Source organism: Ranitomeya imitator, chromosome 3, assembly GCF_032444005.1.
Source record: "Ranitomeya imitator isolate aRanImi1 chromosome 3, aRanImi1.pri, whole genome shotgun sequence".
In the NCBI taxonomy this organism is placed as follows: Eukaryota; Metazoa; Chordata; class Amphibia; order Anura; family Dendrobatidae; genus Ranitomeya; species Ranitomeya imitator.
Window position 1 is genome coordinate 491,087,956 of NC_091284.1, and position 15,507 is coordinate 491,103,462.

General features: G+C 51.0%; 1 non-coding gene across 1 annotated transcript; it reads left to right on the top strand.

Moving 5' to 3' along the window:
• The first annotated feature begins 4,778 nt into the window (after nt 1–4,778).
• Nucleotides 4,779–4,929, top strand: LOC138673615 (5.8S ribosomal RNA). The gene has a single exon (XR_011320237.1). It is a non-coding gene; the product is annotated as a 5.8S ribosomal RNA (ribosomal RNA).
• The last annotated feature ends 10,578 nt before the right edge of the window (nt 4,930–15,507 follow it).

The following is a 15,507-nucleotide window of genomic DNA, read 5'->3' on the forward strand; positions in this document are numbered from 1 at the left end:
TTCCCCTACTTCCACGCCAGGGGGGCGTCAATATGTTGTGAGGTACCCCAGGACAGTCGCCCAAATGTGGGTGAAGTTTGCGAGTCATGGGCGCAAAGTCGAATTTTGGGTGAAAAACCGCATTTTCATACTCTAAAAATTTCAGACAAGTGTCAGACTTCCAGGCAGGGAGAAACCGCAGGAGGCGTACCGAGGAGGCTTCCAGGAGCCTGGGGAAGATTATCCAAAAGTGTCCTTGACACTTAGAAATATTTTGAAAAAATCACGATTTTGTAAAAATTGACACGTTTCCCCTACTTCCACGCCAGGGGGGCGTCAATATGATGTGAGGTACCCCAAGGCAGTGACCTAACTGTGGGTGAAGTTTGCGGGTCATGGGCGCAAAGTCGAATTTTGGGTGAAAAACCGCATTTTCATACTCTAAAAATTTCAGACAAGTGTCAGACTTCCAGGCAGGGAGAAACCGCAGGAGGCGTACCGAGGAGGCTTCCAGGAGCCTGGGGAAGATTTTCCAAAAGTGTCCTTGACACTTAGAAATATTTTGAGAAATTTCCGATTTTGTGAAAAATGACCCCTTTCCCCTACTTCCACCCTAAAGGGGCGTCAATATGTTGTAAAGCACCCCGAGACAGAGACCTAAGCGTGGGCAAAGTTTGGGTCTGATGGGTGGAACACTGAAAAAAACGCGATTTTCCACTTAGAACAAACATAGAACTTTCAGACTTCCAGGCGGGGGGAAAGCTCTGAAGCTGTACCGAGGACACTTCCATGGCCCCCGGATCGATTTTCAAGAACGAGTCCTTGGGACTTTGAAATTTTTCGGCGATGCGTTTTTGGCTTCCGGGAGCCGCAGAACGTTGGGAAATTCGTTCCGCTCGCCGGCTCCAGGTGTTTCGGGCTAGTCCAGGCCCCAGCTACGCCGCCTGGCCGCCAAATTTCGCAAAATCGAAAAAAAAAAAAATAGAACCGGAATGAGGAATTTCTGGCCGCCGGATCCGCCGCACAGCTCCAGGAAGTCGGACACTTTTCGGCTTCGCTCCCTTAAAGTGGGGGTCGGTGTTTCGCCATGCAAATACCCACTTTTGCACACCAGCTGCAGGATATAGGAGAGAGGGGTACCTCTCGGGCCCGACTGATTTCCGATGTTTTCGTGGTTCCTCAAGTCGGGTAGGCGGTTTGGCGAGTACCCCCCTGTTTGCATGGAAGTCCGCCCTCGCGTCGACACCAGGCTTCCGCGGCTCCAGGGGGACTCTTGCCGGTCGTCTGCCCCAAGTCAGAGACGCGTTTCCCGGGTCGCCTGAGCCTGAACGGACCCTCCCCAAGCGTGTTCTGGTTCTCCGAGGGTGACGGATGTCAGAAGGGAGGCAGATCTGGAGTCTTCGTCCCGAGGAGGGCTCCAGGAGGGCGGATTGCACCCCCTGACTCGGTCCCCTCAGAGCAGGCTTGGCGTTTCTCTGCGTCGGATGTCTCCCGCTTCCACGCCACCGGGGAGACCTATGAGAGAATCGCACTGTGACCCGGATTCCGTCTCGAAGGGCGCCCGTAGCGTGTCGGAGAGGTACCTCCAGGACTATCGGGCATGTTTCTTCCCCGTCTCCCCGAGGGGAAGGATGGCAGCGGGTGGGGTTTCTCACCCATGCCCCCCACCGGCTCTTCCTCCGATCGATTTGGCTCAGCGCTCCCGGGTGGGGAGGTGGTGCCGCTCGCTCGGCCCGGGCTTTGGAGCCCGCGTCGGTCTAAGGCGGGCGGTCTCCTTCCTCTTTTACCCCCCCGGGATTCAGGCACGCATCCTTGGGCGTGCACGCCGGCAGTCGCCTCCCGTTCGCAGGACGGTGGCTGCCGTGCAGAGGGGGAGTTTGACCCGAACTGTGGTACGGCAGAGGTCCGACGACCCGCGCGGGCGAATGGCGGGGCGCCCACCCACCTCGGCGTGGGGGCCCGTCGTCCGAATCGCTCCCTGCGCGGGGTAGCACAACGATCTTCTCCGAGGGCGGCCCTTTGACTTCCAGATGCGCAGCTCGCCCGCGGAGGCCCGTGCCGACCCCCACCCAGCGTCCGATGGGCGGCCTCCGCGGTGGGCATCGGCGAGAGCGGCGGCGGTGGGTGGCGCTTCCACGCCACCGCCGAGCTCCGCGTTCTCCAGTCTTTTCCCGAGCCCCTACGATAGTGGGGGGACGACAGACGCGTGGGGAGGCAGGCGGAGTGGGTTCTCACCGCGTGGTGTGCCCGGCCGAACGCCGTCGCCTTCCCCGCTCGTCCGACGTCCTCCGAGGCGGCTCGGAAGGGAGCGCGAGAGGGAGAGAGCGAGAGAGAGAGAGAGAGAGAGAGACCAAGCGGACGCCCCAGAGCGAGAAGGGAGGATGGAAAAGGGAGAGACGAGTGGGGCAAAAAGAGTTTTGGCGAAGGGGAGTACCCGGCGAACTGCCGCCCCGGGCTTCTTCTGTTCTCAACAGCGGAGGCACGGCTTTGGGGGGGAGACGCCGCTCGGTTGGGGCTCCTTTGAGGTTACGGGCAAGAGCCCGGGACGAGGGACTACGCCATAGGGCGACGCCGACACGGCCAGGCCAACTGCGCCCCCCGTGCGACCTCCGCGTCGCTGGCGGGCTCTGCGCCTGAGCCGCGGTGGACCCCGACGGCCAGCCCCCCTCTCCCACTCCTCGCGCCCGTCCGCCGGTGGGTCGAGGACCCCCCGCGGCGGAGGCAGGTCTAAGCCAGACGGAGGCCCCGCATAGGCCCCCCACCGCCCTGGCCCCTCTCCCCAGCAGCGACTCTGTGTGTCGCCCCGGGAGCGGTGGGTCACGAGGCAGGGCGGCCGTGGCGTCCTCCGAAGGCCAGTCACCTACGGCCCTCCCCGTGCAAGGGGTGGTTTTTACAACAGATGCCCTCCGATCGGGAGGCCGGGTCTAAGCCAGATGGTGGCGCCGCATAGGCCCCCCACCGCCCTGGCCCCTCTCCCCAGCAGCGACTCTGTGTGTCGCCCCGGGAGCGGTGGGTCACGAGGCAGGGGAGCCGTGGCGTCCTCCGGAGGCCAGTCACCTCGCCCTCTCCATGCAAGGTGGGTTTTTTTCCAGACACCCTCAGCATCGGCCGCCTCGCACCGTACAGCGTGCACGATCTCCCCAGCGGCACTGCACTCGCCGTTCAGGCTCCTTTTTTTTTTTTTTTTTTTCTCCGCAAGGTGACTCCCCGGGCTTCTTCTGTTCTCAACAGCGGAGGCATGGCTTTGGGGGGAGACGCCGCTCGGTTGGCTTCCTTTGAGGTTACGGGCAAGGGCCCGGGACGAGGGACTACGCCGGAGGGCGACGCCGACACGGCCAGGCCAACTGCGCCCCCCGCGCGACCTCCGCGTCGCTGGCGGGCTCTGCGCCTGAGCCGCGGTGGACCCCGACGGCCAGCCCCCCTCTCCCACTCCTCGCGCCCGTCCGCCGGTGGGTCGAGGACCCCCCGCGGCGGAGGCAGGTCTAAGCCAGACGGAGGCCCCGCATAGGCCCCCCACCGCCCTGGCCCCTCTCCCCAGCAGCGACTCTGTGTGTCGCCCCGGGAGCGGTGGGTCACGAGGCAGGGCGGCCGTGGCGTCCTCCGAAGGCCAGTCACCTACGGCCCTCCCCGCGCAAGGGGTGGTTTTTACAACGGATGCCCTCCGATCGGGAGGCCGGGTCTAAGCCAGACGGAGGCGCCGCATAGGCCCCCCACCGCCCTGGCCCCTCTCCCCAGCAGCGACTCTGTGTGTCGCCCCGGGAGCGGTGGGTCACGAGGCAGGGGAGCCGTGGCGTCCTCCGGAGGCCAGTCACCTCGCCCTCTCCGTGCAAGGTGGTTTTTTTTTCCAGACACCCTCCGCATCGGCCGCCTCGCACCGTACAGCGTGCACGATCTCCCCAGTGGCACTGCACTCGCCGTTCAGGCTCCTTTTTTTCCTCCGCAAGGTGACGCCCCGGGATGCCCGCCTGCTGGCACGGACGACGAGGAGGATTTCCCTTCCTCCGGGTGCCCTTCCCGCTGCGGGGCTTCCTATCTGGCTTCTCTCCCTCGATTGATTAAGTCCCTGGCCTTTGTACACACTGCCCGTCGCTACTACCGATTGGATGGTTTAGTGAGGTCCTTGGATCGGCCCCGCCGGGTTCGGCCAAGACCCATGGTGGAGAGCCGAGAAGACGATCGAACTTGACTATCTAGAGACAGTAAAAGTCGTAACAAGGTTTCCCTAGATGAACCTGTGGAAGGATCTTTAATGGGCGAGTGAAAAATACCGATGAGGTGCAGATCAGGAGGCCAGCCGCCCGCCAAATCCCCGAAGGGTACCGAACGTGATGGGGGCGGTGGTAGGTCTCTTTCTGCTTCGCCAGGGCGCTCCGCAGGGTGGGGACGGTGAGGGCACGTGAGGACAGCGGGCGGGCGACGTCGGGAGGGTGCGGGGAGCCCCTCTCGCTCCGTCGCCCAGGAAAAAGACGCCCGGCCTCGCGCCGACGATTGTTGCCCTGCCGCTGCCTGCCGAGGAAAAATAAGAAGCCCCCCGCGTACGCGAAAGGCCGTCCCGGGTACCATTCTCCTGTGCGCTCACACACCCCTCCCCGGGGTATGTGGGTCTGGGCGGTAGGTTGAGAAGCCTCGAGCCCTCCTTTGTTCTCCTCCCCGCTGGAGGGAGGGACGGGGAGGCCGAGCGCCCGGGCAACAGGGCCGAGATTTTAAAACAACCCTCCAAAGCATCCCAGTCTTTTGCGGCCGGCTGACACGAGAGTGAAAAGGGGGGCGCCTCCGAGTGTCCCCAAACCAGAAAGCGCGACTCTTAACGGTGGATCACTCGGCGCGCGCGTCGAAGAACGCAGCTAGCTGCGAGAATTAGTGTGAATTGCAGGACACATTGATCATCGACACTTCGAACGCACCTTGCGGCCCCGGGGTGCTCCCGGGGCTATGCCTGTCTGAGGGTTGCCCCTCCATCTATCGCCTCCATGGCGCAGCTGGGGTCCCCTCGCAAGGGTGACAACGAGGGAGGCCTGAGGCTCCGTGCCCTGATGGTCTCTTCTCCTTTATCCCTTACGTCCCCCCAAGGCCAGACTCACCTGCCCTGGGCCCACCTGATGGGGTTTACCATCGTCACTCCCCCCGTTGCGACGTGAAACCCTGTGGCGCAATGAAGGTGAAGGCCGGGGCGCTCCGGCCGAGGTGGGATCCCGCCGCCCGCTCCGGGGGGTTGACACGGCGGGTGCACCATCGGCCCGCCTCTGTCGGGGAGGTGGAGCATGAGTGCGCGATAGGACCCGAAAGATGGTGAGCTATGCCTGGGCAGGACAAAGCCAGAGGAAACTCTGGTGGAGGTCCGCAGCGGCCCTGATGTGCAAATTGGTCATCTGGGTATAGGGGCGTTTGTAGATGTGCTTGGCCCGTACGGGGATCGAACCCACGACCTTGGTGTTATTAGCACCACGCTCTAACCAACTGAGCTAAATGGCCATAGGTGTGGTCCCTGGGTATAGGGGCGAAAGACTCACGGAGACCACGGGCAGACGTACAGGGGCCTGATCAACCCCTGGACCGTACGGGCTGCTGTGCCTGCCGCAGGCGAGAAGCGAGAACCCCTTCGGGGCACGGAGACTACAACCGGACGTACGGGGGTCTGACCCACCCCTGGACCGTACGGTCTGCTGGCTGCTGTGCCTGCCGCAGGCGAGAAGCGAGAACCCCTTCGGGGCACGGAGACCACAACCGGACGTACGGGGGTCTGACCCACCCCTGGACCGTACGGTCTGCTGGCTGCCGTGCCTGGTGCAGGCGAGAAGTGGGAACCCCTTCGGGGCACGGAGACCACAACCGGACGTACGGGAGTCTGACCCACCCCTGGACCGTACGGTCTGCTGGCTGCCGTGCCTGGTGCAGGCGAGAAGCGGGAACCCCTTCGGGGCACGGAGACCACAACCGGACGTACGGGGGTCTGATCAACCCCTGTACCGTACGGGCTGCTGGCTGCCGTGCCTTCCTCAAATTGCTTGGCCTAAACAAAAGTCAATTTTTTGTGACAACAGTGATGACCGTGACATAGCACTGGAGGTGTACCCCAAGACAGTGACCTAAGTGTGGGTGAAGTCTGTGGTTCATGGGCGGAAAGTTGAATTTTGGGTGAAAAACCATACTTTCACACTTTGAAGCCTGGGGAAGCTTTTCTGGAAGAGTCCTTGACACTTGGAAAATTTTGGGCAATTTTCTGAGAAAAAAAAAAAATCACATTTCCCCTTACCCCCCACCCAAGAGGGGCTTCAATATGTTGCAGAGTACCCCGAAAGGGTCCCCAAAGTGGGAGAAAAGTGAGGCAAGTCAAAGAGGCAAAGATGAATGTACATTTGAATAATTTTATTAATGTCAGATAAAAATTGACATATTCACAAGGGCTTTGTTCTCCTGATTGGGATGAGCCGAATATTCTTGAGACTATACCCCTCAGTAGACTCGGATGACTCGGTATCACTTTCCGTGAGGTCTACCACCTCGTTATCCAATTCACTGGTTGATGCCATTACTGGCGACATAATTTTTGCGTCCTCATGATTTCCTGCGTTGAACACTAGCTCTTGGGCACGGCACATATCGGTCAGGGTCTTCTCCCGGTAAACTCTCTCGGCCACATCGTTTGTATGTGCCAAGTAGCGTGCAAACAAGCGCTTTTCGCAATCTGTGTATTGTGACAAAGTCCATGTCTCGCAAATCCGCCGTACAAGGTGGCTGGTGATGTTTGGGAGGTTGTAGCTACGGAGGAAAGCACATTGTTAGTACCGGTTGCTACTTATGGCTGTGGGTCACTTGACTTGTGGCTACCTTACCTTGAATGGTATCGTCTGAGGCTCATGGATGGATTTTTTATGACCTTCCCGGTACACGTCACGAAAAAGTTTGTGATAATCTTTCGGCCAAAGGTAAAGACCGGTCTGACATATTCCGCATACGCATTGAACCACTGAAAAAGAAAAAAAATATATATATGTTACTCTCCAGTCTGGGGGCACCCCTCCAAAAGGTTTTACTTGGGGACAAGAGAGTGTTTTGCTCCCCACAATGAGTGGGGTTGCCTGGGTTCCCTGGCTTTGAGAAAAGCTTACCGATTCCTCTTCCTCTGAAAGTACAAAAGTTGCTACCTGAGAGGTGGAGCACTTGTGAGTCTTCACACCCACAATTGTCTTGCGTCTTCCTTGGTACGTGTGATGGATCCTCTCATTCCACTCTGAAACCTACGATGTAAAAAAAAAAGGTGGAAAAATATTGAACCGGTTCAGCAAATACCGCTGACCCACAGGGCCCGACGACTTACCGTCATGTTACGAACAACACCTGGTCTTTGGAGATGTTTTAGAATCAGAAGGGCCTCGAGGTACAGTACCACTTCCCGGCGATCTACTTCTGATCCGCCATCTGTCACAGCCTCGATGCTAGCTAGAAATGTTGGCCTTGCCTCCTCCAGTATAATCTGGCAGTCCTTGGGTGACTTTGATGGCTTCATCAATAGATCGTACCTGTGGGGAAAAATAAAGGCAATTAACCAACATCCAAGGTTTGGTAACAATGCGCTGAATATTGGCTCTTTTGAACGGTGTACCTTTTACTTACAGACTCTCGGCAGGCTCCCTTGTACAATGATTTCTGAAGGTCTGTTGTAAAATTCATGAACACTTCGCATGCCTTATAAAGTTGAGGATTCTCTAGTCTCAGTTTGGTAGCCCTCATCTGATACATGGTAAATCTCCGTATATGCTTCAACATTTTGAGGGAGGTCTGGCTCGATAGATGGAGTTTTCCAAGTTGTTGAAAAAAATTATTAACCTGGTTTGGTTTTACGAGGTACTCCAGAGTTACAGATTTTGGGTTCACAAAAAATAGAAACCGTGCTACGTTTGATACCTCCTGTTGACAGTTTGGGACCCCATGGGTAACTGTTAGGTACGAGTGGAACCCCTTTAACATGGGGTGATTCAATGAGTGACGCTTGTACAATCCGGCGGCCTTGGTAGCCGTGCGGTTTTTGTCTTTCCATTCCCTTTTCTGGATACTTAAATTGCTGCCATCCATGACCTCCTCATTGCCTATGCGGTCAGAAATGCTCCCTGTGTGGTCAGGCTCAGGGCACGGGTCTCCCTCCCGACTGTCTACCGGCCGTAAAAGGAAAGGCACATCCATCTCATCCGAATCTAGCTTTGGCGTGGGGCATGGGTCTCCCTCCCGACTGTCTACTGGCCGTAAAAGGAAAGGCACATCCATCTCATCTGAATCTAGCTCTGGCGGGGGGCACGGGTCTCCCTCCAGACTGTCTCCCGGCCGTAAAAGGAAAGGCACATCCATCACATCTGAATCTAGCTCTGGCATGGAGCCTGGGCGGAGCTCCGGATTGTCAGTTGGTACCTGAGCGGGCCCTTCACAGGTCAGTGGTGTGATTTGTGACTCAAACCTAGGCTTGTTTGCTATCAAAAAGCCGCGACCTTCTAAGAAGGCTACAGTCTCCTCCAAGGATTGGAGGGGCTTGAGCTCACTGAATTGGATTGTTGTCCCCTTGTTGGCGATACAGCGAAGTTGATACTTTGCGGAGGCTATGGCGGTTTTTATCTCCGAATCACCGTGTGACCGCAGGCATACCCTTCTCAGATGTGTGGATATATATTTGGTTACCCTGTGGCACACGGGGCATGTAAGTGGTGTCCGTGGGTGCCTGCGGGGGAGACACAAGCAATAAAACCGGTCACCTTGCCAGCAAGTGTACAACTCCACTACAAGGTACATTCATGTGTCTCTACGTGGCCGACAAATGTCTTCTACTCACCGCTCCATTGCGAAGGGTTTCCTGCAGTCAAACAGAGCGTCTCGTAATAGTTTATTAAAGTGCCGTGTTTCTCTGTGTCTTGAACTGTGGCAAATGATTTTCCTCCGCGCGAGTCAGCCACGCAGGTGAAAGACGCCAGCTGAGGTGATTGAAATTAACCGGATGTGTTTTGCCGTACTCTGATATAGGTCACCACGGGGGTTGAGTCAGCCCAGGGGGTGGCACCTCCACGGTCGCTAAACATCCGTAGGGTTGATGATATATCCCTCTGCGGATTTTTCCGCTGCGGATTTGATAAATCCGCAGTGCTAAACCGCTGCGGATTTATGGCGGATTTACCGCGTTTTTTTCTGCGCATTTCACTGCGGTTTTACAATTGCGATTTTCTATTTGAGCAGTTGTAAAACCGCTGCGGAATCCGCACAAAGAAGTGACATGCTGCGGAATGTAAACCGCTGCGTTTCCGTGCAGTTTTTCCGCAGCATGTGTACAGCGATTTTTGTTTCCCGTAGGTTTACATTGAACTGTAAACTCATGGGAAACTGCTGCGGATCTGCAGCGTTTTCCGCAGCGTGTGCACATACCTTTAGAATTAGGCTATGTTCACACGGTGCGGATTTGGCTGCGGATTGGCCGCTGCGGATTCGCAGCAGTATTCCATCAGGTTTACAGTACCATGTAAACATATGAAAAACTAAATCCGCTGTGCCCATGGTGCAGAAAATACCGCGCGGAAACGCTGCGTTGTATTTTCCGCAGCATGTCAATTCTTTGTGCGGATTCCGCGGCTTTTTACACCTGTTCCTCAATAGGAATCCGCAGGTGAAATCCGCACAAAAAACACTGGAAATCCGCGGAAAATCCGCAGGTAAAACGCAGTGCCTTTTACCCGCGGATTTTTCAAAAATGGTGCGGAAATATCTCACACGAATCCGCAACGTGGGCACATAGCCTTAGGGTTAGGGTTGTGGTTAGGGTTGTGATTAGGGTTATGGCTACAGTTGGGATTAGGGTTAGGGGTGTGGGGGGGTTAGTGTTGGAGGTAGAATTGAGGGGTTACCACTGTTTAGGCACATCAGGGGTCTCCAAACGCAACATGGCGCCACCATTGATTCCAGCCAATCTCGTATTCAAAAAGTCAAATGGTGCTCCCTCACTTCCGAGCCCTGAAGTGTGCCCAAACAGTGGTTTACCCCCACATATGGGGTATCAGTGTACTCAGGATAAACTGCGCAACAATTACTGGGGTCCAATTTCTCCTGTTACCCTTGTGAATCTAAAAAAATGCTTGCTAAAACATCATTTTTGAGGAAAGAAAAATGATTTTTTATTTTCACGGCTCTGCGTTGTAAACGTCTGTGAAGCACTTGGGGGTTCAAAGTGCTCACCACATATCTAGATAAGTTCCTTGGGGGGTCTAGTTTCTAAAATGGGGTCACTTGTGGGGGGTTTCTACTGTTTAGGCACACCAGGGGCTCTGCAAACGCAATGTGACGCCCGCAGACCATTTCATCAAAGTCTGCATTTCAAAAGTCACTACTTCCCTTCTGAGCCCCGACGTGTGCCCAAACAGTGGTTTACCCCCACACATGGGGTATCAGCGTACTCAGGAGAAACTGGACAACAACTATTGGGGTCCAATTTCTCCTGTTACCCTTGGGAAAATAAAAAATTCTGGGCTAAATAATTATTTTTGAGGAAAGAAAACGTATTTATTATTTTCACGGCTCTGCATTATAAACTTCTATGAAGCACTTGGGGGTTCAAAGTGCTCACCACACATCTAGATAAGTTCCTTTGGGGGTCTAGTTTCCAAAATGGGGTCACTTGTGGGGGGTTTCTACTGTTAAGCCACATCAGGGGCTCTGCAAACGCAACGTGACGCCCACAGAGCATTCCATCAAAGTCTGCATTTCAAAACGTCACTACTTCACTTCCGAGCCCCGGCATGTGCCCAAACAGTGATTTACCCCCACATATGGGGTATCAGCGTACTCAGGAGAAACTGGACAACAACTTTTGGGGTCAAATTTCTCCTGTTACCCTTGGGAAAATAAAAAATTGCAGGCTAAAAGATCATTTTTGAGAAAATAATTTTTTTTTTTATTTTCATGGCTCTGCGTTATAAACTTCTGTGAAGCACTTGGGGGTTCAAAGTCCTCACCACACATCTAGATTAGTTCCTTTGGGGGTCTAGTTTCCAAAATTGGGTCATTTCTGGGGGATCTCCAATGTTTAGGCACACAGGGGCTCTCCAAACGTGACATGGTGTCCGCTAATGATTGGAGCTAATTTTCCATTTAAAAAGCCAAATGGCATGCCATCCCTTCCGAGCCCTGCCGTGCGCCCAAACAGTGGTTTACCCCCACATATGGGGTATCAGCGTACTCAGGACAAACTGGACAACAATACTTGGGGTCCAATTTCTCCTATTATCCTTGGCAAAATAGGAAATTCCAGGCTAAAAAATCATTTTTGAGGAAAGAAAAATTATTTTTTATTTTCATGGCTCTGCGTTATAAACTTCTGTGAAGCACCTGGGGGTTTAAAGTGCTCAATGTGCATCTAGATAAGTTCCTTGGGGGGTCTAGTTTCCAAAATGGGGTCACTTGTGGGGGAGCTCCAATGTTTAGGCACACAGGGGCTCTCCAAACGCGACATGGTGTCCGCTAACAATTGGAGCTAATTTTCCATTCAAAAAGTCAAATGGCGCGCCTTCCCTTCCGAGCCCTGCCGAGTGCCCAAACAGTGGTTTACCCCCACATATGAGGTATCGGCGTACTTGGGAGAAATTGCCCAACAAATTTTATGATCCATTTTATCCTACTGCCCATGTGAAAATGAAAAAATTGAGGCGAAAAGAATTTTTTTGTGAAAAAAAAGTACTTTTTCATTTTTACAGATCAATTTGTGAAGCATCTGAGGGTTTAAAGTGCTCACTAGGCATCTAAATAAGTTCCTTGGGGGGTCTAGTTTCCAAAATGGGGTCACTTGTGGGGGAGCGCCAATGTTTAGGCACACAGGAGCTATCCAAACGCGACATGGTGTCCGCTAACGATGGAAATAATTTTTCATTCAAAAAGTCAAATGGCGCTCCTTCCCTTCCGAGCTTTACCATGTGCCCAAACAGTGGTTTACCCCCAGATGTGAGGTATTGGTGTACTCAGGAGAAATTGCCCAACACATTTTAGGATCCATTTTATCCTGTTGCCCATGTGAAAATGAAAAAATTGAGGCTAAAAGAATTTTTTTGTGAAAAAAAAGTACTTTTTCATTTTTACAGATCAATTTGTGAAGCACCTGGGGGTTCAAAGTGCTCACTATGCATCTAGATAAGTTCCTTGGGGCGTCTAGTTTCCAAAATGGGGTCACTTGTGGGGGAGTCCCAATTTTTAGGCACACGGGTGCTCTCCAAACGTGACATGGTGTCCGCTAAAGAGTGGAGCCAATTTTTGATTCAAAAAGTCAAATGGCGCTCCTTCCCTTCCAAGCCCTGCCGTGCGCCCAAACAGTGGTTTACCCCCACATATGAGGTATCAGCGTACTCAGGACAAATTGGACAACAACTTTCGTGGTTCAGTTTCTCCTTTTACCATTGGGAAAATAAAAAAATTGTTGCTAAAAGATAATTTTTGTGACTAAAAAGTTAAATGTTCATTTTTTCCTTCCTTGTTGCTTCTGCTGCGGTGAAGCACCTGAAGGGTTAATAAACTTCTTGAATGTGGTTTTGAGTACCTTGAGGGGTGCAGTTTTTAGAATGGTGTCACTTTTGGGTATTTTCAGCCATATAGACCCCTCAAACTGACTTCAAATGTGAGGTGGTCCCTAAAAAAAATGGTTTTGTAAATTTCGTTGTAAAAATGACAAATCGCTGGTCAAATTTTAACCCTTATAACTTCCTAACAAAAAAAAATTTTGTTTCCAAAATTGTGCTGATGTAAAGTAAACATGTGGGAAATGTTATTTATTAACTATTTTGTGTCACATATCTCTCTGGTTTAACAGAATAAAAATTCAAAATGTGAAAATTGCGAAATTTTCAAAATTTTCGCCAAATTTCCGTTTTTATCACAAATAAACGCAGAATTTATTGACCTAAATTTACCACTAACATGAAGCCAATATGTCACGAAAAAACAATCTCAGAACCGCTAGGATCCGTTGAAGCGTTCCTGAGTTATTACCTCATAAAGGGACACTGGTCAGAATTGCAAAAAACGGCAAGGTCTTTAAGGTCAAAATAGGCTGGGTCATGAAGGGGTTAACTGTATTTGATCATGTACAATTTAACTGTTGATGTATAAATACAGATGCCACACACATGCCACACAAATGTATACAACGGACTCGTGGTTGACAATACAGATAAAAATCGTCCGAGGTTTCTGGATTAAAATTGGACAGTTTTTCACTAAACCTAGCCTTAGTCAATAAACAATATAGAAGTAACAAGCTATAGAATATTAATAAATTATGTTAGATGAAAGGAAACAATGCTTCCCAATGTAAGCTGTCACTTCTTTCTCAAGTTAAAAATCCATCAGGTGTCCTTAGTTAAAGAGCTGTGATTTTCCCATCTAGAAATGATGAATTCTCCATGATGTTTGATGGCTCTGTATATTAGCTGATCTTAATATTTTCATTATTCTATCCATCTCCACAAACAAAATTCTTTAATAAATTAATCAAGTGAAACATCACATAAAATTTAGACCAACAGTACTGTCAATAGCATCATTTCTCTTATTGATAAAATCTTATTATGTGATTGCTATTTCTGAAAGATTTGTAACAAAATAAGTTATTTTGCACATATTTGACAGTACAGGTGTTTGGTATGTTGTCATTAAATCTCAAGACCCCAGACCAAGACAAATATTTTTCTGATTATAAATTTTGGGGGAAAATGGGGGTGCATCTTAAAATACGGATATGCCTTACTGGCCACGGTGGAGCAGGGTCCCAGGGTCGCTGCTGGAGGAGGCAAAAGTGGAGCGTTGCTGCAGGCCGCAGGCTGGAATGAGGGGGTGTTTGGATGTGCGGCGTGCTGCTGCGGGTGTTCAGTGCTGCGTGGGCTCTGCCGACATTTTGTGAAAGCCCGATGCCCCCAAACTTACATGGTTTAATATGCTGTGAACTCCTGGAAAATGGCTGCTGGGGGCGGCGCATGCTCATATGGAGATCTCGGCACCAAGATCTCGGAAGATGAGGCCTGCAGCAATGCTCCACTCATCTCCTCCAGCAGCGACCCTGGGACCCTGCGTCACCGTAGCCACCCCCCCCCGATAAGCAATAAGATGCATGGATCATAAGAATCACCACCTTTCTCAGATCCTGTGCTAACTCTTCATCACTTCCACAGTCTTTGTTGACAGGCAGCTGTGATATAAGCACTGCAGTCATTCACTGGGCTCAGTGTCTCTGCTACAGGAAATAGCGTAAGCTGTTGATCCTAGAGATTGGCTGCTGTTGTCACATGTGCTTTTGTGATGCCCACATAGATTATTTTCTAACTATGCAGATTTATGGGAAATGAAAGTTAATCCATGACAACTTTAACCTCTTCACATGTCGGGTGTTGGTGTATCTCGCAGTAATCTTACTGTAACAGGAGGAACCAGAACTTCTTACTGTGTCATTGTTATACAACTTAATTAAATGATGCTGTCAGTCACTGACAGCGGCATTTGGATGGCTCGATTTCCATGCGGGCACGCATCGGTTCCCATCGCCCCATCTCAAAGCAATGGTAGCAGGGTTGCCAACTTTAGTTTTTTCTTTCCTGTACAGTTTATAAAAAAATCCACGGACAGATGATATTTTCTACGGACATATCGGAAAACCATAATAAATCTTTATGATTACAAGTGATACATGTCTACAGCCCATAATTCTAATATGAAGATTTAGCAGTCAATGGAAAATGATGATAATTACTGTAACAATGATCTGTATATGTTTATTCAGTGTAAACGACGCCTTAAAAATTTTTTACCAACAGTGCAGAAAAAGTGCCCTATTTTTACGGATTGTCAAGGGATTTCTGGACAGTTGGCAACCCTGAATGGATGGTTCCAATTGGTTGTTAAGGCAGCTGGGGACCTGCTGAAGGCTGACACGACTACCATATTTTCCTCCTTATTTTATAGATTGAAAAATAGCAGTATTTAAAACAAGAAAATCATAGGTTCAAATTACTTGAAGAGACTAAAAATTGAAGTAAAAATAAAGTTTTTTTATAGTGAAAAATTATAAAAATTTGAATTACCCAACTTTTTTTTTTACTGTTTATAATAAATAAAAATATAAGCTTACTTGGTTTTGCCAAAAGTGGCAAAATGTTTTTTGTTCGCCATTACACTGCAATTTGATTTTTTTCTCCATTTTCCAGTACATTGTACTGTATAATAAAATTAATTGTGTAATTTAAAACTACAACTCTTCCTGCAAAAAAAACAAGCCCTATGAAAAACTTGTCTCTTGGAAGAAGGGGAGGAAAACAAGAATAAGCAAGATTTATTTAGATAAGAACAATAACACTTAGGGTCTACCGAGTATTTTATAATTATTATAATCATTTATTTTTCATAAATCACCTTAGAAGTTCAGGGATGTCACATTTAGCCTCTAAACCATTCCTGAATACCAGGTAAAATATAATTGGCTCCAAATGGAAGGATGTCAGCTAATTTTCAATTTATTGAAACATT